Source organism: Protopterus annectens, chromosome 1.part2 (genome assembly GCF_019279795.1).
Source record: "Protopterus annectens isolate FY-2018-M chromosome 1.part2, PAN1.0, whole genome shotgun sequence".
NCBI lineage: Eukaryota > Metazoa > Chordata > Ceratodontiformes > Protopteridae > Protopterus > Protopterus annectens.
In genome coordinates this window covers 972,605,919-972,627,404 of record NC_056727.1, presented here as the reverse complement: position 1 = coordinate 972,627,404, position 21,486 = coordinate 972,605,919, and the positions used below count along the sequence as shown (strand labels likewise).

The 21,486-nt window shown below is 40.1% G+C and overlaps 1 protein-coding gene across 1 annotated transcript in view; it reads right to left on the bottom strand.

Moving 5' to 3' along the window:
* FNDC5 (fibronectin type III domain containing 5) overlaps positions 1 to 21,486 on the bottom strand; it is a 1,974,149-nt gene that overhangs the window by 55,398 nt on the left and 1,897,265 nt on the right. The gene's annotated exons all lie outside the window — the stretch shown is intronic.

Here is a 21,486-nt window from a genome sequence, read left to right as displayed (position 1 = left end):
GCCGATGACTGGCACATCCTTGGAGCTCACTCAGAAATCGACACCTGTCGAGGTCGAGGGGGAACCAGTTTTGGTGGTACATCTGGCAGGGATCCAGTCTTTGGATTTGCTAATTTCCAGACCTGGCACCAGGTCATTCTGTACTTCCTCTCTGGCCAAAAAGAAGCAGAAAACTAAACATACTTCCTCTTCTTCAGAAGTTGCACCGGATTGGCAGGCAATCACTTCCTCTCTCATGCAGGCCTTCATGGTCTTTAGGCATTTAACCTCAGCCACTTCCACCCTGCCTCTTCTGAGCCCTAGGCTTGTCTCTGCTTCTTTCCTCCCATCCATAACCTTTCAGGTCAGGGAAGAAGAACATGACTCTTCTTTCTCTTCATCATAGGAGTCCATTTCTTATGTTTCCCAGATTGTCTCCCTGCCAGGAATATTACTCTCCAGATGAGGAATCTGTGGAGGGGGGCTCAACCTCTTAGGACATTACTTTTGGTGAGACCATCACCAAGATGAAGTATTACTTTAAATGGGACACTTCCCAAATGACTAACACCTAAAAAAGGTACTTTGAACTGCTGCAAGTGGAATCACCCTCCCCTTCAGCAGTTCCCCCTGTTCTGCCTGCTTACTTGGATGGCTTCAATGCAGCCTCTAAGGTCCCTGACACCCAGTCTCTGGCCCCTAAGCATCCTGACCTCTTCTATAAAGTACCAGAGGACCACAAATTCTTAGTTAAGCCACCCTTGATGGACCCAGCTGTTATTGCCACCACGGCAAATAAGCAAACTAGACTGCTGCCCCCTGCCTCCCTATTACCCAGTGACAAAGACAGTAAGTACATGGATAGGATGGGGAAAAAGGTGTACACTTCTTCTACTTTGGCTTTCAGAGCCATAAATTATCAGACCCACATGATCAAGTATGCATTAGACTTGGTCTATCAAGCCTCCTCCATACTGGCTTCTTTGGCTGACAGCCCCAGCAAGATGGACATCTCATCCAACAGGTAGCCAGGGACTCCACTAGGTGCAGCTACGATGCTGCAGAAGCATCCGCCAGGTCTGCAGCATCTGCTTCAGCCCTCAGGAGGTACTCATGGCTAAGACTCCAGAACCTCCCCGAGGACTTCAAGGCTAAAATCCTGGACACCCCTCTGGCCACAATGTGCTGTTCAGAAAACAATCCACTGACCTTTTCAAAAACCTATAAGGAAAATACAAAGAACTCCAGGACATTAAGCACCTGCTGGTGTCGGCCATACCCAAGTTTTATAGGAACTATTCTGCTAAAGCCACCTTTGTAAGATGCACTCCACAGCCCTCCTCTTCCAGGCTCCAGATCCTCTGCTCCACCACAGCAACCTAGACAGCCCTTTTAGGACAGAGGAGACCCCAGTAATGCGTGACTGCCTTTCCCACCTCCCCCTCTCAGCCTGACTTTCCCACTGTCTCCCCCTTTGGCAATCCATCACTTCAGACCAGTGGGTCTTAAACATTCTCCAAAAAGGGTACTTCCTCTCCTGGAAAGAGTAGCCACCCAGAAGAGGTTTCCCTTCCCTCCCCAAAAACCAGGCCCATCTCATGCCACAAGTTCTGGCAGATCTACAGCTAGGCACTATAGAGCCTGTTCCTCCAGGACAGGAAGGAAAAGGGTTTTACTCCTGTTTCTTGCTGGTCCCCAGAAAAGATGGCCCCTGGAGACCCATCTTAGATCTGTCCTTTCTAAACCTACATCTTTAGGTACCCTCCTTCAAAATGCTCTCTCTCCCCACCTTGCTGCCTCTCATTCCAGCCAAGGCCTTCATGGTCACCCTAGACCAAAAGGAAGCCTACCTGCACATACCCATCAGGAATTCCCACAGACAATACCTGCGTTTCTCTGGCCCTTCCTCTCATTTTCAATTTACTGCCTTGGCCTTTGGTTTATCCATGGCCCCAGGGTCTTTACAAAGTGCCTAGCCCCAGCCATTGCCTTCTGCAGAACTCAAGGGATACAAATTTACCCTTGTCTGGACATCCTGATTCTGGCAGAGTCCAAGGATGCTCTATTAAAGCATCTACATTTCACCATGTCCCTTCTGCAGAACCTAGGACTCACCATCAACCTCCCCAAATCCTCTCTGATCCCAAGCCAGGACAAGATTTTCCTCAGCTCCAGAATCAGAACAGACAAAATAAAGGCCTTTCTACCTCAGGACAAGGTTATGTCTTTAACTTCCTACTTCCAGGAAGCTCTACTATCCCGAAAGGTGACAGCAAGGCATTTTCTTCATCTCCTGGGTTTGATGGCAGCAACCATCCCCATGCTACCTCTGGCACGAATGCACATGCACAAGCTGCAGTGGTTCCTGAAGAACCCCTGGTCCTAGCACCTACATCCCCTAGAGCAGGCCATCCCCCCTGCCCTGTCTGAAAACAGAAATCAACTGGTGGATCCAGCAAGTGAAATTGAACCCAGGGCTCCCACTACAGCCTGCCACCCCAACCCAAGTTATGCATACAGATGCCTCAGATTCAGGTTGGGGAGCAACTCTGGCCTCTTACAAGATTCAGAAAAAAATGACATCCCTCTCTTCAGGCCAAACACATCAATATCAGGGAAATGACAGCAGTTTTCTTAGCTCTATAGACCTTCATCCCCCTTCTGGTTCCAGGGGTGCTGCAGATTGTCACCGACAACACCACAGTGATGTGGTACCTCAGCAACCAGGGAGGAACAAAGGCCTATCAGCTGTACAGCCCATCCCTGCTGATATGAGACTTAGCCTCCCGGCTCAACTTAGTCCTGCAGGCAGTCTACATCCCCTCACAGGACAACCACCAAGCAGTTCTCTTGAGCAGGACCTCCTCCCCTCAACACGAATGGATGCTAAACCAGAGAGGTCTCTTAGACATAGTTCACCGGTGGGGTGCACCACAAATAGACCTGTTTGCCTCCCCTGAGAACAGGCAACTTCAGAAATTCTGCTAAAAGATGTACTCCCCTCTAGCATAGAAAGTGAATGCTTTCAGCATCTCTTGGGAGGGGAAGTTCTTTTATGTCTTCCCCCCATTCATCTGATTCAGAAAGTCCTCCTGAAAATTCAGAAGGACAAACCAAAAATCTTGTTAGTGACTCCCTACTGGACTAGGCAGCACTGGTTCCCCCATTTCACAAACTAGCCAAGGGTAATCACTTCAAGTTACCGTACAAGGTGGACCTACTGTCACTAGACAAAGGAACTCTCCTGCACCCACAGGTACAGATGTTGTCTCTGACTCTGTGGGTGATAAACATTTGATTCCTTTCAGACACCACTACTCAGAGGATGTGCTTTCAGTCCTAAGGGGATGCAAGGAAACCTACCACCAGAAAATCTTACCTGGCTAAATGGGAAAGATTTGCAAAATGGTGTCTGCAAAAGGGAAGGGGACCCCCCACTCCACCGAGGTTCCCCTGGTTCTAAACTACTTGTGTCAACTGATAAATAGTGACCTTTCTTATTCTTCTGTAGAAGTACACCTCTCGACCATGTCAGACTGCCTGACACTGGAACCCCCCTTGCTGGCCAGACTCAACATAAAGCTCTTCCTTAAAGAAGTCTTGCACTTGAGACTACCTAGGAAATCTATCACTCCGCCTTGGGACCTTGACTACATCTTAGAGAATTTAACCCAACATCCCTTTGAACCTGCTGGGCTTTCCTCTTTACAGATGTGTACATGGAAGACGGTCCTTCTGGTGACTATCACTTCAGCAGGAAGAGTGTCAGAACTGCGGCCTCTAACAGCCTGTCCCCCCTACACCATCTTCACAAAGACAGGCTGTCCTTGCGAACTAACCCCTCCTTTATGCCTAAAGTGGTCACTGATATCTCTCTTAACCAGTCCAATCATCTGCCCACCGAACTCGGCACGTAAAAATCCACTACCAAACATTAGCGGACCGGAGTTCCGCTGTGGCGATCCCTAACCGGGATAAGCCAAAAGACACAACAACAACTAACAAAGGGGAGAAGATACTTGCACTCCCTGGATGTGCACAGACAACTTAGATTCTACCTGGACAAGACCAAGGCCATCAGAAAGACTAACCAGCTCTTTGTCTCCTTCCACCCCAGAGCCCTGGGCAAGGCAGTCTCCAAGCAAACCATTGCATGGTGGATCAGGAAAGCTATTTGCTCTTGCTACTCTCACCACGGAAAGGAACCCCCAAGGAGAATCAAGGCCCATTCTACTAGAGCTGTGGCCATCTCAAGGGCCTTCATGAAAGGCCTAGACACAGCATCCATTTTGGAAGCAGCCACCTGGGCCAATATCCACACCTTCACCAAGCATTACAAATTGGACCAAGTTTCCAGAGCTAGGACAGAATTCACCAGAACAGTCCTACAGGGTCTTGTAGAACCTTCTGCATCTACCATCACCCTCTCATCCTGTTAAGCTGTGGTACGCTCCCACACCTTGAATACTGCCTCATAGGGATAGAAGGATATTGAATAGTTGTGTAAAATCTTTCCATAACCATAGATGTCCTTCTCTTCCATGTTTCAGTATTCCTTCCCACCCACCAGTCCCCCCCCCAGGTCTTATACCTTCCTGTACTACCTACATTTCAGTAGGTCTCCAAGTCACACACCTGTAAACAACTGGCACACCTCCTGCTGGGCTTTATTCTCTGCCTGCTGGCCTTCAAGTTCTGAGGATTGTGCGTGTAGACGTCACATTTAAGGCCCCTTGGTTTATGACCCTACATGTGACGTCCCACGCAGATTACAGCAGCCAAGCTGAAGCTTTTGTATAGAAGCCGACATACGACTCGCATGAGGGGAGGAAATCCCACACCTAGAATACTGCAACATGGAAGAGAAGGACATCTATTGTTATAGTAAGATTTTACACAACTATTGTATTTTGATAGTAAGGTTTATAGGAAAAACAATTGTTTACATATTTTAAGTTGTCATCTGAGATTTGTTAACAATAATATACCTGGAGGACAATTTTTAAGGGACTCAAGGATGACTATATATGATCAAGTTTTTTGAAGATAAAATAAGCTTTATCATATCACTATTTGTAGAAAGGGTTCTAGAAAAGGTAGTTTGGATAATACAGCTAGAGAGATTACAATTAAAATAACCAGTCTGTTTCCCCTATTCTAAAACTTCCTTTTACATCACTTAGGAACAGTGTCCCCTCCACCCTCGTGAAAACCAATAACAATAACTTGGTGTTTGTAACTTAGATATAACAGTTGATAGCACAGAGATTAGGAATGTTATTAAGGGTACTTGGAGTATATTGGGTGGTAATTCAGAATTATTTAATGTTGTAGGAAAGAGTCTTAGTTTCATATACAAGAATAGTTTTAATGTTAAAAACCTATTACAGAAAGACACAACAAGAATTATCCCTTCTACACATTTTTCTAATTCAGCAAAAGGGAACCCAGCCACTGGGGATGCACAAGCCAGTGCATTTCTTTGTGCCAGTCCCAATCCCAGATAAATGGGGAGGGTTGTGTCAGGAAGGGCATCCGGCATAAAAATTCTGCCACATCACTTATGGCGCAAAAATTTCATATTTCCATACCGGATCGGTCGAGGCCCGGGTTACCAACGACCATCTCCAGCACTGTTAGTCAACAGGGTGCTGGCGGAAATTGGGCTACTGTTGGCTGAAGGAGAAGAGGAAGGTGAAGGCATGCCCGAACGCAGGAAGATAGGAGGAAGGTTAGGAGTGTAGCAGTGAGGGTAGGAACTTTGAATGTTGGCAGTATGACTGGTATAGGGAGAGAGCTAGCTGATATGATGGAGAGAAGGAAGGTTGATATACTGTGCGTGCAAGAGATCAGATGGAAGGGAAGTAAGGCCAGGTGTTTAGGAAACGGGTACAAATTGTTCTATCATGGTGTGGATGGCAGGAGAAATGGGGTAGGGGTTATACTAAAGGAACAATTTGCCAAGAGTGTTTTAGACGTGAAGAGAGTGTCTGACAGAGTGATGTTTATGAAGCTCGAAATTGATGGTGTAATGATGAATGTTGTTAGTGCATATGCTCCACAAGTTGGGTTTGTGATGGATGAGAAAGAGAAATTTTGGAGTGAGTTGGTGAGTGTACCCAAGGGTGAGAGACTAGTGACTGGAGCGGACTTTAATGGGCATGTTGGTGAAGTGAACAGAGGGGATGAGGAAGTGATGGGTAGGTATGGTGTTAAGGAGAGGAATGCAGAAGGTCAGATGATTGTGGATTTTGCGAAAAGGATGGACATGGCTGTGGTGAATACGTATTTTAAGAAGAGGGATGAGCATAGGGTGACATACAAGAGTGGAGGAAGATGCACACAGGTGGACTATATCCTATGTAGAAGGGCCAGTCTGAAAGAGATTGGAGACTGTAAAGTGGTGGCAGGGGAAAGTGTAGTTAAGCAGCATAGAATTGTGGTCTGTAGGATGACGTTGGTGATCAAGAAGAGGAGGAGGAGTGTGAAAGCAGTGCCAAGGATTAAATGGTGGAAGTTAAAAAAGGTGATTGTGAAGTGGAGTTTAGGGAAGAGTTAAGACAGGCACTGGGAGGTAGTGGAGAGTTACCGAATAGCTGGGTAACTACAGGAGAACTAGTAAGGGAGACTGCTAGAAAGGTGCTTGGTGTGACATCTGGACAGAGGAAGGAGGGCAAGAAGACCTGGTGGTGGAATGAGGAAGTACAGGAGAGTATACAGAGGAAGAGGCTGGTGAAGAAGTGGGATTGTCAAAGAGATGAAGAAAGTAGACATGAGTATAAGGAGATGAGGCACATGGCAAAGACAGAGGTGGTGAAAGCTAAGGATAAGGCTTATGGAGAGTTGTATGAGAGATTGGACACTAAAGAGGGAGAAAAGGACCTGTACTGATTGGCTAGACAGAGGGACAGATCTGGAAAAGATGTGCAGCAAGTAAGGGTGATAAAGGATAGTGAGGGAAATGTACTCACAAGAGAGGAGAGTGTGTTGAGTAGATGGAAAGAGTATTTTGAGAGGCTGATAAATGAAGAGAATGAGAGAGAGAGAAGGTTGGATGATATGGGGATAGTGAATCAGGAAGTGAAACAGATTAGCAAGGAGGAAGTAAGGACAGCTATGAAGAGGATGAAGAATGGAAAGGCTGTTGGCCCAGATGACATACCAATGGTAGCATGGAGGTGCTTAGGAGAAATGGCAGTGGAATTTTTAACTAGATTGTTTAATGAAATTTTGGAAAGTCAGAGAATGCCAGAGGAGTGGAGAAAAAGTGTTTTGGTACCTATCTTTAAGAATAAGGTTGATGTGCAGAGCTGCAGTAACTACAGAGGGATAAAATTGATCAGTCACAGCTTGAAGTTATGGGAAAGAGTAGTACAAGCTAGGTTAAGAAGGGAGGTGATGATTAGTGAGCAGCAGTATGGTTTCATGCCAGGAAAGAGCACTACAAATGCAATGTTTGCTCTGAGAGTGTTATTGGAGAAATACAGAGAAGGTCAGAAGGAGTTGCATTGTGTCTTTGTAGACTTGGAGAAAGCATATGACAGGGTGCCTAGGGAAGAGTTGTGGTATTGTATGAGGAAGTCAGGAGTGGCAGAGAAGTATGTAAGAGTGGTACAGGATATGTATGAGGATAGTGTGACAGTGGTGAGGACTGCAGTGGGAGTGACAGATCCATTTAAGGTGGAGGTGGGATTACATCAAGGATCAGCTCTGAGTCCTTTCTTATTTGCAGTGGTGTTGGACAGGTTGACAGATGAGATCAGACAGGAGAACCCGTGGGCAATGATGTTTGCAGATGACATTGCGATCTGTAGTGAGAGTAGGAATCAGGTTGAGGAGACTCTGGAGAGGTGGAGATATGCTCTAGAGAGCAGAGGAATGAAGGTCATCAGGGCTAAGACAGAATATATGTGTGTAAATGAGAGGGAGGGTAGAGGAATGGTGAGGATGCAGGGAGTAGAGTTGGTAAAGGTGGACAAGTTTAAGTACTTGGGATCAACAGTTCAGAGTAATGCTGAATGTGGAAGAGAGGTGAAGAAGAGAGTACAGGCAGGATGGAATGGGTGGAGAAGAGTGTCAGGAGTGATTTGTGACAGACGGGTACCAGTAAGAGTGAAAGGGAAGGTCTACAAGAGGGTAGTGAGACCAGCTATGTTATATGGGTTGGAGACAGTGGCATTGACAAAAAGGCAGGAGTCAGAGCTGGATGTGGCAGAGTTAAAGATGATAAGATTTGCACTATGCGTGACTAGGATGGATAGGATTAGGAATCAGTATATTAGAGGGTCAGCTCATTTTGGACAGTTTGGAGACAAAGCAAGAGAGACGAGATTGCGTTGGTTTGGACATGTGCTGAGGAGGTATGATGGGTATATTGGAAAAAAGATGCTAAGGATGGTGCTGCCAAGTAAGAGGAAAAGAGGAAGGCCTAAGATAAGGTTTATGGACGTGGTGAGAGAGGACATGCAGGTGGTTGGTGTGACAGAGCAAGATGCAGAGGATAGGAAGAAATGGAAAGAGATGATCCGCTGTGGCGACCCCTAATGGGAAAAATCGAAATATGATGATGATGATGATGAGCAAAAGGGGTATATAAATGTAAAGATAGCAATATGAGTAGATACATTTTAGAAGAGCCTTTTAATAATTTAGGTCACATTAGTTATACCATTCCTGTACCTGGAGTTTTTAACTGCAATTTAAAGGGACTATTTTACATTTGTATGTGTTCAGGATGCTGTGCCTTTTATGTAGGGATGGTCAGTAAAAGCTTTAAAGAAAGGATAAGAGAGTATGTTTATGATAGAAGAAAAAGAGATAGTAGGAATTCCCTTTATAAGCACTCCTTAGAATGTAAAGTTTCTAAGAAATTTCATTTTTCTGTTTTAGAACCTGTATTTAAGGACCTACATGTTGGTAATTATGAGAACAAAACTGAACAGAGAGAGACATTAGGGCAATTAAAACTAAGAGCTGACAAACTCCAGGATTAAATGATGTAATAAATATTAAATGTTTTCTCAGAGATAAGAGAAGGAGAAGTCTTGACCTATAAGTTGGTTTATTGTTAATTGTGATGGGACAGTAATTTTTAGGCATATAATAATGTTTTTAACATATATAAAGGTTTTTGAATGGTTTAAAAACTTATTAATATTATTATTGATTGTTTTATTAAGGCCTACAAGCATGTGACTGAGTTGTGGTTTTTCATTGGTTGCTAGTTTTTGTGTGTGTGTGTGTGTGTGTGTGTGTGTGTGTGTGTGTGTGTGTGTGTGTGTGTGTGTGTGTGTGTGTGTGTGTGTGTGTTTTCAATAGGCGATTGTTCTGATGAAGTCAGTTTTTGTTAAGATGAAAGCGAAGAATAAACTTTTGCTACACTAAATTCCGATCTTGGTCCTTCCATTACCTGCCTTGATAAAGTGTTTTTTTGTTCTTTTTTTGGAGATACAAGGGGTCTAGGACAATTAGGTCTCTAGTGATGCAATAAGTAAGTCAGAGATCTCTCCTCAAAAGTCTGTAAGACACTGAATAAGGGAATAGAGCTTACAGCTTCTCTTGGTAGCTCAAGGACTTTAGACTTACATTCCATGGCTAGAAACCTTTGGGGTCTTTCTAATTGTTTGATGTGGTTACTGAGATACATTCCAAATGGGGGATTATACTCAATAATTGGCCTGATCAATGCTGAATGTAAGGGAGTGATTACCTCTTTAGATGATGATATTCCTTTGGCAATTAGCCTGGCTAATTAAAAGGATTTCCTGACAAGCATTGTCACATGATGTTCAAAAAACAAATAAGTATCAGTCGAAGTTCCCAGGTTGAGTACATTTTTATTTTGTAGAGATGTTTTTTGTAACACAGTATGATGTGGGGGAGGGGCTGTGTATCAAAAGTCATGATACTACACTTTTTAGCATTTAATTTGAGCCTATTTGTTGTATACCAAGACTTTACTAGGGAGAGTTCATTCTGAAGAATTTGGGTGTTAGAGGATGACTTAACAGCATCCAGTTTGCAGTAATCTGCAAACCTTGTTAGCCAGATGTCTTGTCTCATTTCTTAAGAGATCTGTGAAGTCTGAAAAAGAAAATGTCCCAACATCTTGCTCTGATGGACACAACAGGTCACTTTCATACTTTCTATTGAGACACTTGCAGTTCATACTGTGTGGGTTCTGTATTTTGGTCAGTTTCTTCTACATTCTACCAAATATGGGTCAACTTTCAAAACCCTTTAACTTTTGTAAGATGTTTGCGTGGGTGATGGTATTGAAGGCCTTTTGTAGGACAAGATACACCACATGCACTTCATGGACACATCCTACAGCCCCCATAACCATTTTGGAGAAGCTTACCAGATTATATTGACAGAATCTAGACTTCACAAAGCCAAAATATTGGAGGTTGAGTCTAATAAGGTTCTTGATATCCAAGCTTATGAGCTCAAGTTGTATTACATTCCATGGCTTTGCAGATCAGGCTTGTAAGGCTGTTGGGTCTGTAATTACTCTGGTTGTTGTAAGGCTACACTTATGAAGGGACATCACTAGGGTTGGTTGGGAGGGTGGCCTAATGGTTAAGGTGTTTGCCTTACAAACACAAAGTGCAGGGTTTGAGTCTCACAAGGTATAATTGGCTAGACTTAAAATGGCTTGCAAGGGCAGTTAGCTTAGTACTAACCTATGAAGCTATGAACTATGCTGCAGTGCACCACTTAAGAGGGACTAAATGAATAGCTAAAATTAGGTTAAACAGTATTAATTAAGCAACCAGGTATATTAGGACCCATGCAGAAAACTTTTCTGGTCTTGGTTAACAGTTTCAGTAAATAATATTTTAAGATAATTGGAGGAGTAAGGGATTTAGATATTTTGAGGCTTTGAATAGCAGCCTTTGGCGTTATGTTGTCACTGAATTTGCTTACAAGAATATTGGCAATGTCTATTGAGTCAGAATAGGAAGCATCATTATGAGTAAATTCAGGGCAATATAGGGTATTATTTTTTAGTTCTCTACCCTAGCCAAAGAAGGATTTATAATTGTCTTTGGGTACAGCGGCCAGCAAGAAAGTTCAGGGGCTTCTTTATTGGATGTGATCATGTGTTTCATATTTTTTTTATAATGCTTTTGATATTGTCATTGTGAAGAGGGGTTTTAGATCTACTAAATAATTTAAGAATATTCTTTTTTTTTTATCAGTGGTTTGTTTTTGAAAATTTCCAATTGTAGTTGGTTCTCATAGGATTTGCTAGCACTATGCATTGTTCTAAATGGGTGTAGAATCCCTTAGTGAAGTTTGCTTACTGTATTAAGGTCAAGGTGTAGTTATAAGTGAATTTTGATATTTTGTCACAGACTAAGTTGAGGTTGGCATGTCTGTAATCCTTAAACTCAATGGAGTTTGCCACAGGAGCTTTTGGGAGTTTAAAGGAGAAGGTCACAAGTTTATGGTCAGACTTCATTGAGGAAGAAGATACCAGAGAACCAGTGCAAAAGACAATCATATTTGTAAGAATCAGGTCATGAGTCCTGTGTCCTCGAGTAGATTTATTTACCAAACTGCTTAAGGTAATTTTTGTTTATTATGACCAGGAATTTTTGGACATATCTTACGTTGGAGGTATAGTTGTCCCAATTTATGTATTTATTTGCATTTGTTTACCGGGATGGTCCACTGGACCAAAGTGAGCCCATTTTCAGTGGAGGCCCAGGGAGAAAACATCCACATCAACAAGTACATGCAGTAGAAGAGTCACAGTCACAGTTGAATAAACAGGGTGAAGACTCAACATTAAAAACTGCATTAATAATCTATTATAAGAGGTACAGTTAAATTCACATTTAAGTTATCACAGTTAAGTATACTAAGAAAACATGTCAACAACTTAACTTCTAGTAATTTAAGAATATTAACAACTTGTGGAGATATGTTTTGCAAGATGCAACCTGAAAATAAAGCATGTGAGTACATGTTGAATATATCAAATGAGAAATACAACTTAGGAATGCATGTCAATCACAAAAATCAATATTGTTATCAAGTAGGTATTTCAACATAATAGGCCTAGATAATTTTGTAATAATCATACTAAGAGAGGAGTTTAAATAGAGAGGGGTAAGTTAATGATGGTGGTAGTACAGGTGAAAGTGGGGACTCGGGTTTTGGGAGGTGCAGGACTTGAACATGTGCACTACCATAGAGTGGAAATGTGTTGCCATAGAGACTTTTTAAAAGAAGAGGCATTGCTAGTAGTTCTTATCTGTAATGAGAGGGCATTCCATTGTTTGCCAATGGAAAAAGAGTAGATCATCTGGCCAGCTGGAAGGTTAGGTTTTTCTACTTTCAGGAGAAGTTGGTTCTCAGTTCTCAGAGGCATAGTTGGGTGGTAGTATAGAATTAAGGGCTGGGCAATCTGATGGTTTGAAGATAATTTTATGTGCTGTAGTTAATTTCAAGTATGTGAGGTAATGCATGTATTCGAGCCAATTCATTAAGTATAAGGAGGAACAATGATGGGAGGAATATTTTGCATTAGTTGTGAACTTGGCAGTTTTATTGTAGCAGGTCTCAAGCTTGGTTTTCAGAGAGGCTTGGATGTTGGTAAGGAGAGGGGCTACATATAAGAGAGAAGGTATATGAAAGGTTAAGGCAAGGGTTTGTTTTGTAGAGCAGTTAAGGAAGTGTTTGTCTATAAAGGATACCCAATTTTTGATGTGTTTTTTGATACTGTTGTGCACATGTAGGTCAAATGTTAGGTTTTAATCTAAGATGATACCTAGTAGTTTTATCTGGGGCATGACCTCAATAATGGTTTTGTTTTGGAAATGTATAGTGAATTCAGTCTTGTTTAGGAGAGTGGTTTTCTTAGGGGTAAATAAGAGTTGTGTTTTGTTAGGGTTTAGGACAAGATAGTTGTCATACAGGTTTTAGTAGTTGTAAGGGCATTTTGGGTGATGTGCTGAAGTTCAGATGTTGGAGTTGGCAGTGCAGATGATGGTTGAGTCGCCTGCTTATTGTCTTACAGAACCTTGACTAAGAGTGGATTGAAAGTAGTTGATGAAAATATTGAAAAGAAGAGGCCATAGAATGGAGTCTTGGGGAATACCTGTGGATGTATCAAGGAATAGAGAGAAAGAGTGCTGCCATTTGGTAGATTGTTGTCTATTTGTGAGTTAGTTTAGGGTTGGGGAGATACCTAGTATATAGAGAGTTTTGTAAGAAGTAGAGGGTGGGAAACTGTATTGAAGACTTGAGAGGTCAAGAAGGACTGATAATACAATTTTTCCTGCATCTCAAGCTCTGTTAACTGTATCCATGAAGGATATTACAGGTGTTATAGTACTGTGGCCTGTCCTGAGCCCACATTGAGTAGGGAAAAGGATTTGATTATGAAGTAGATGGTTTAGAATTTGAATGCAAATGTATTTTTCCAAGATCTTAGAGATAGGGGAGAGAATAGCAATGTGATGAAAATTAGAAATGTCTGTGCTGTTGCCACCTTTGTAAAGGGGAAGAGTATATGCATTTTTCCAAATGTTGGGTACATAGGACTCTTGGATAGATCTGTTAAGAAGAATGCATATAGGGTAAGCAAAGGCTTTAGCTGACATTTTAAGGTATTCAGGGGGTAGGTTATCAGGAGCATTAGTGCCAGGTTTGACTTTGAGAAGCAATTTTGTTATAGTACGGGTAGATGTAGGGGATAAAGAGAAGTTAGGAAGACAGGGAGTAGTGGCGTTTTGTGAAGTATGCATTGAAGGTACAGAGTTAGTATTGCTGTTAGTTTGAGGAAAAGTGACTGATATTAGATATGGTATTGATAAAGTATGAGTTGAAGAGGGTGGCAATTTCAGTAGGTGATTTTTCTGGATTTGAATAGGGGTTGTTCTTAGAACCTGAGTTTAGCAGAGATGATATGGAATTCCAAAATTTCTTTGGGTTTTGTTTATGGTTATTTTGAAAACTTAGTGTTCTTTTTTGTCTTTAATGACCAGACATGTTACATGATTACAGAGTTTCCTAAATTGTGAGAGATCAGAAGGATTTTTTTCCATAGTTTCCATGATTTGTCCATAGCAGCCATGTGTTGCTTGGTGGTTCTAGTGAGCCAGGTGGCATGGTTAGTTTTTACTGTTTTTGTTGGAGTGGAACTAGTTTGTTTAGGGTCTTGAGAAATGTTGAAGTAAAGAACGCAATGGCTTCATCAAGGAGAAGACATTTTAGTATGTTTCAGTTGATGTTATTCAAAGTTTCATTAAGGATTGTTGGGTTAAAATTGGTTAGATTTCTAGTTTGTTTATATTGGTGTTGACTTGGTGATGGAGTGGTCTTATGCAGAATACAGGCAGGGAGGTGGTCACTGATATTGTAAGGTAGTCTGCCTGCAGTTGAGATTTTATTAGGGTCAGAGACCATGATCCAATCAAGGGTGGAACTGCTGTCATTGTTTTTGTTGGGTCTAGTTGTATTGGTAATTAGTTGAGTAAAGTTGAACGGGTTAATGTTGGATGAAGGAGTGGTAGGAGATATCTAGCCAGTTAATGTTTGTCACCCAGGATAATTGTTTCATTTTTTGTATTGTTTGATGTCTAGGTGAGAATTTCTTCTAACAGAGGAGTGTTGTTACTTGGGTGGATGTATAGGGCTGTAATACAGAGACTCTTAGTTATTCATTTTTAGGAATGAGGTTATAACTTTGGCAGTAGGAAATTGTGGAATGAAGTTAGTATAAGGGACAATAGTGAAGGTGTTTGGAAAGAGTAGAAAGACTTCTCCTTTTTATGGGGATTAACTGATCTTAAAGAAGCAAAGCATGGGGGTAGGAATTTGGAGTCTTATGTAGGGTTTTAGCCAGGTTTCAGTGGCAGCTATTATATCCAGTTTGTTGTAAGATATCCAGGCATGGAATTCTAGGTTTTCATTTCTAACACTTTGAAGGTTGAGAGTTATAATATTTAGTTTGTCTTTCGGCTTTTCCCGGTTATGGGTCGCCGCAGTGGAACTCTGGTCTGCTAATGATTGGCAGTAGATTTTTACATGCTGGCTTGCTGGGCCTAATGCAACAAAGGAACGACCCATTCACACGTCACCACACAAAAGACGCTCTAACTCAGAATCAAACGGACGTCTGTGAGGTGACAATGCTACACAGCACCACCACCGCAGTTAGAGTTATAATATTTAGTGATCTGTATGAATTAGGGGGCTAAAAGAGGAGGAAGTGGGTCCTGGGTTGGGGTAGATATCTCCACATTGGAATAAATTCACATATTTATACAGGCATATAATAGGTAATTGCTTTTATTTGGCACTATGCTGGTAATTCAGTGGTGAGTCATTGACGGTGTTCTTTTTGTAGAGGAAGGATTTTTAGTTTGGTGTGTAAAAGTATGTTTATGACATACAGATTGGCAGATATCTCAGAGTAGCTGGTAAAAGTTTGGATTTGTGTAGCTGTAGATGTAGGCTTGTGAGGTAGGTGTGGTGTTATGAGTGATGTTAGGTGTAGTAGGCGACAAATATAGGGGGAGAGAGAGAGGAGCAGAGTGTAGGTAATGAGAGACATTGCAGATGGAAGAAAGTTGTTAGTGAGGGCTGAATAGGTATTGTTATTAAGATATTGTGATAGTAGGATAGTTGTAGGGCTGTTGATAGGGAGAGGTGAAAGAACTGAATAATAGGTTAACTAATATTGGTGCCTTAGAGTGAATTGTTAGAGGTGGTTTGGTTTAACAAATGATTGATTTGAAGTTGAGTGTGATTGGATGCATTAGTGGAGAGGAAGAAGTTAAGGTAAGTATAAATGTAATACATCTGGGGTGGGTGGGAATGGGGGTAGGATAGGGGAGTGGAGTGAGACATGAATAAGCTGGATTTTTAAAGTCACCCAAAATAAGGGAGTTTTTACTAAAAAGGCAGTCATTTAGAACACTAAGGAATCTTAGACAGTCATCAGGGGACAAATAATCTGTTTTGTAACAACCTATGTGCTCATAAAAACAAACAAAAAATCTTAAAACCAGAAATAATAAAATCAGCAAGGACGCCACTAACAAAATTGTAAATTGGTTTATTCAAAAAGAAAACTGAGTACTTTCATCTTCACATTTAAGAAAGACTTCATCAGATTGAATTCTGGTGAAACCTTATGCATTAAATACACACAAACCACCAATGGGAGGCACATTAGTGTAATTAATTGGTTAATCGTGCTAAATCAGATTAACTCACTGCACTAAAAGACCACAGTAAAACTGGAAAAAAGATGTGCAGACCCAAACAGCAAGCAGGACAGTTCACTAAGATGCTAAACATATTGCAGTATAAAAAGTATAAATAATAATTAAAATATATGTAAATAAGATGTATAAATTGTTTATGTAATGTATACATGAATAAAATGGTTAAACTAAACTTTTCTACCATGTCCTGGGATGGTTACTTGTAGTACTAAAAATAAAAAACAGAGAAACTAGCATATTTCTCAACTGTACAGATTTTCACAGAATGTCCAGATTTTTGTCTCATAATTTTGGTCTGTTTCTCATAAGAGTTTGGTTTTCTGGCAAATTATTGGCAAATCATTGAGGGACGAAGTCAGAAAATAATGACAGACTTCATACCCTTCAGAAAATTCATGCTAATGCAAAATCTGTTGTTCTGCCTACTTTCTAAGTTTGTAATAGCAGTATTTTTAAAATTATCCCCTTTTTGGGCCTTTGTCCCTCCATTATTTATGACTTTGTCCAGATTTCTTGTTCTAAGAGGTTAAGAGATATGGAAACTAGTGTTTGTAAAACTTCGTTGATGATTTTAGTCACAATCATTTTTAAAAATCTTGGAACCCGGGTAGTGTTCCAAAGCAACAAGCCTTTATTCATCACAGACAAGTGATCCTCAGTAACAAAAAAATCAGAAATATTTTAACAGTGTTAAACATATCATTGATATCATTAAACATGTTGCAAAAGCATGGAATACCATCCCCATATATATTAGGACCACTGAAAACAAAAATAATTTAAAAAAATTCATCTGATCCCATTTACATAGTCCTTGGTTATGTGAGTGTTCTGACCCTGGGTAGCTTCATTTAATTAGATCATATCATAACTTAACCTTTTATGAAAGCTTGCAACAACTTCTTTATATACTCTTAAACAATGTGCTTACTGTATTAGCCACTAATGAATGTAACCAAATGACTGAACAAAATGTCTTTTCAACTGTATTGCTTATTGTAACACATTGTGCTCCTTGTAGTAGATTTACTTTTAGCTCCTTTCATGGCCTTGAAACTGTACTTTAACTTTTGACTTTGTACTATATTTTATTAACATTGGTATTGTATTTAATGTATTTGCTGCACTAATCTTTCTGGAGATTTTCTCAATGGGCCTCTGCTGAAAATGGGATCTATGCCTAGTTGGACTTTCCCGGTAAACAAATGTAAAATAAATAATAAATAAGTAACTATCAGCTTTTATATACTTAGAAGTAGGTGTGGAAAATGGGTCTAAGACTATTCACTGAAAGCACAATTCACTGAAAGTCAAATGACTGTGCACAAATAACTGAAAGCTCAATTCAACGAAAACACATTTCACTGAAAGTTATATATGGCCTTTTCTCCACTGTTGTGCGACCCTGGAGTTATATATATAGTAAGGGGGTGGGGGGCATAGCTCCCCACATAGTTTGGATATATATTAAGTTCAGGAAAGAGTAATTTATTGGAATTACAAGTATCCATGAATATAGTTCAAAATATTTAAAATAGGTGAGAGGCTATGTCCCCCACACCCCCGATGTGGGGGGAGGTGCCCCCCACATGCCCCTTGCTATATATATATATATATATATATATATATATATATATATATATATATATATATATATAGACATACATAGATATATATATATATATATATATATATACACACACATATATATATATATAGATATACATAGATATACATAGATATATATATATATATATATATACACACACACACTAATTCTAGGGTTGCACTACAGTGGGCAAAGGCCATATATAACTTTCAGTGAAATGTGTTTCAGTGAATTGTGTTTTCAGTGACTTCAGCTTTCAGTGAATTTTGCACAGTCAATGTGTTTCAGTGAAATGTGCTTTCAGTGAATAGTCCTAGACCCATGGAAAATATACATATTGTTTAATTTTAAACCAGCCTGTTCATGGCAAACAATATAAACAGGGCTGTAAAATTGCATTTTAGAACAGCAAGTACCCACCCCCACACACCACTACTGATTAGCTCAAACTAAATCATAGTTAAGGAAAACACGACCTGTCGATTTGCACCCCGAATTCCAAGATCATGTCATTGAAGAGAACCACCTTAATGTAATCCAATTTCAGGACTGTTATGTTACTTCTGAATGTCCATTAACTGGACTCATCTGAAAAAGGCACTGTAGGGCAGCACAAGTTTTAGCCCATATATATAAGCCTTGAAACAAGAGGTGTACAGACCATGCTTAGCAAAGCAAGCTGGACTGTTGAGCATGTCCAATGCTGATACATACCTGATTCCTTTGAATGACACCAATTGTTTAACAAATTATTGAAGCTGATTATCTTTTCTTTGTATCAAGGCACTAATAGAGGTAAATGAATGGTTCCACCTACAAGTACTGTTTTACCTGCATTTGCAACATCCATGGAAAGTTCTGACATGTCTGTGCATATCCCTCACAGTTTTACATCTCAAGTCATTCACTCCCACAGTTACCACTACTGTGTCATAGTTATATTTGTCAGGAGTTAGGGTCTTTAGGAGCCTTGTAATATCAGGTCTGGTACTTGAAAGACAACTCACTGTAACCCTCTCTTTGTCCATCCTTATGAGTGATGAGTCATTGTGTCTGACAACAGTCACCAATCACTAAAACATTTCTGTTGCCACTGTGATTCAAAGTGGTACATTTAGAGTATTTATGCTCACAGTAACACTCTATGTGAGATATGCATGAGCTGGAAGAGTGGCCTGATGTTTGCTGAGACTTCATCTTATTAATATGAGGTTTTGGCAGTGATTGTTTTACAGTTTCAGCATAAGCCATTTTGGTATCATTAAAGAAGGACCATGATGAAGGTGGATGAAGCTCACAGGGATGTGCTTAGCAGAGAAGGAAGTCTTCGGACTAATTAGGCATTTACACCTTTCACAGATGGATTTATTAATGCTATGTGTTAGTTCATTATCTGTACACATAAGCCAGTTTACATACTGTCTTAGGAGACCTAGTGCTAGCAACAAAGGTGAAATGAAACTTAGCAGGCTTACCTTTCTTTTTGTCCGGTACTTAGATGTTTAGATGAGTAAAGCAGATGCAACACTAAACAGGTAGGATGATATGAAAATGGGCGTCTAAATCTTTAGGAGTCAAAGGGAAGGAACTTCCCAGTTTGATCCTGTACTACTGATTAGTGTGAGCAGATAAGATGAGACCAGGACAAGCTACCAAAGACAAATTTAAAATCAGATTGGCTCTATGCATAGTTTGCATTGTGGCTGTTTAGGAATATAGTCGAAGGGCAAATGTATTTACATAGCTTAAAGGGAGAGACTTCGTAAAGTGGTACTTTTGTGATTATTGAGAACAGCCAATAAAAGACAGAAGAGAATTATGTGGCAAAAGTGTCTTAAGAGGTGGGACAGCAAGAGATACAGTGGGTGTGAGAACACGATAACAAAATGGTGGGAGACAGGGAAACTTCTTACACACTTATCTCTGTTGCAGAGTGGTTTGGACTTGCCTTAAACCAATCATAACTCCTGAACCAGCCTAACTCACTTCTCTTGTAAGAAAGAAACCATGGTTTAATACCTAAAACAAGCAAAACAACCACACTGGCCACCATGCTGATAAACATCCACCAACCAGCTGTAGTAGAAATGAACTTTAATAAAACATACTTTAAAACAATAAACTTGTATAACAAATAATGGATAAGTGCTTTCAGGAAATACCCTTCGTCAGATCCTATCAATAAAAAAATGACTAAATGTTTAAAAAGACCAAGCAACCAAACACAGTGAGTGTATGGGCCTATGCCCGTTCAAAGTAGATCAATCAAACAAGTTCTTTCCGGCCAATATATTGGCCGACTTATAGATCAGTTGTCCAATAAAATTCAACAGTTCAATTCAGTTTACCTACCTCTGCTCCTCTTACCTTCTTTCATAGTCCATTCAAATTTGCTGAATAGACATACACCCCTTTCAGGAAGGAACATTCAGGCCAAAGCAAATACGCACGTACCCTATATATATTTGCATATGTTAAACTATTATACGTGAGTCGTAGCCCTCTTGTACTGCAAAGTGCAATCTTTAGAAATATCTATCTGCATAAAAACATGGGCAATATCAACCCATTATTACTATAAGTCATTTTATCTTAGGAGCTAGACCCAAAGAACAATAGACTGAATCATTGTTTTTTTCCCATGCTACCGGTTCCATTGAAACTAAAGAAAATAGTGAATCGTGACGATCAATGAACAGAGGAGGGAAACAGTTGAAGGTCTCACTGTAAAGGAAGAGAACTCTGAAAAGTGTCTGGTATTTAATCTATCCAAACATCAATTAACCAATATACATTATAAAATTCTGAGTAAATGTCTGAGTTATATACCCGCTGCCTCATTCAAGTTACATGATATAATAATTGATTTGAAATTATTTGGTCAGAATGTCAACCTTAAAAACATACTAACTATAAAAAAACAAAACCAGAGGACTGCTGTGTGCAAAAAAACCCAAATTTAATATGAAGCACTTTTCGTCTGCCTCTATGGACAGACTTCTTCAGATAAAATGAAATGGTAAAACACTTCCTTTATAAAATCTACTAAGTCACATGTATTGAAACAACCAGTAATCCAGATCAAATGGGAGTGTTTACAAGTGCTAAGCAACCAGTACTATATTCCTCTGCTATTTAAAGTTACAATGCATGAATATAACACTAACCTAAAATAAAATACCAGAGTCTATTAATGAAAAATAAAAAGTAAACAAATTAACATAAAAATTGTATACAATGAGTACCAAAAATTCCATACATAAAAATATTTCAAATATGTTCATAAAATTTATGTTACCTACATAAAATGGCACACGTGTTTTTAATGCCCAGAAAGCTATAGGCATTCAGTAACAGTTGCCAGTATAATTCTAGTTCTTCTAATTTCAAAGATGATGGTCCTCCTGTATCATCTACTGGAGTTTGATCTATAACAGTAAACTTAAAAGTGTGACCAAGAAATGCTGCAGTGTGTTTGGTTAAGGCGTTCTCAATCTTTTGATGGTCAATGGCATAAAGGTGTTCATATATACGATCTTGGAGTCTATGCTTTGTCTTTCCTATGTAGAATGCTGCACATGTTACACACTTAGCTAAGTAAACTATTAGTTTCAAGTTACAATTGAATTTTTTCTTTGTAAAGTAATGTTT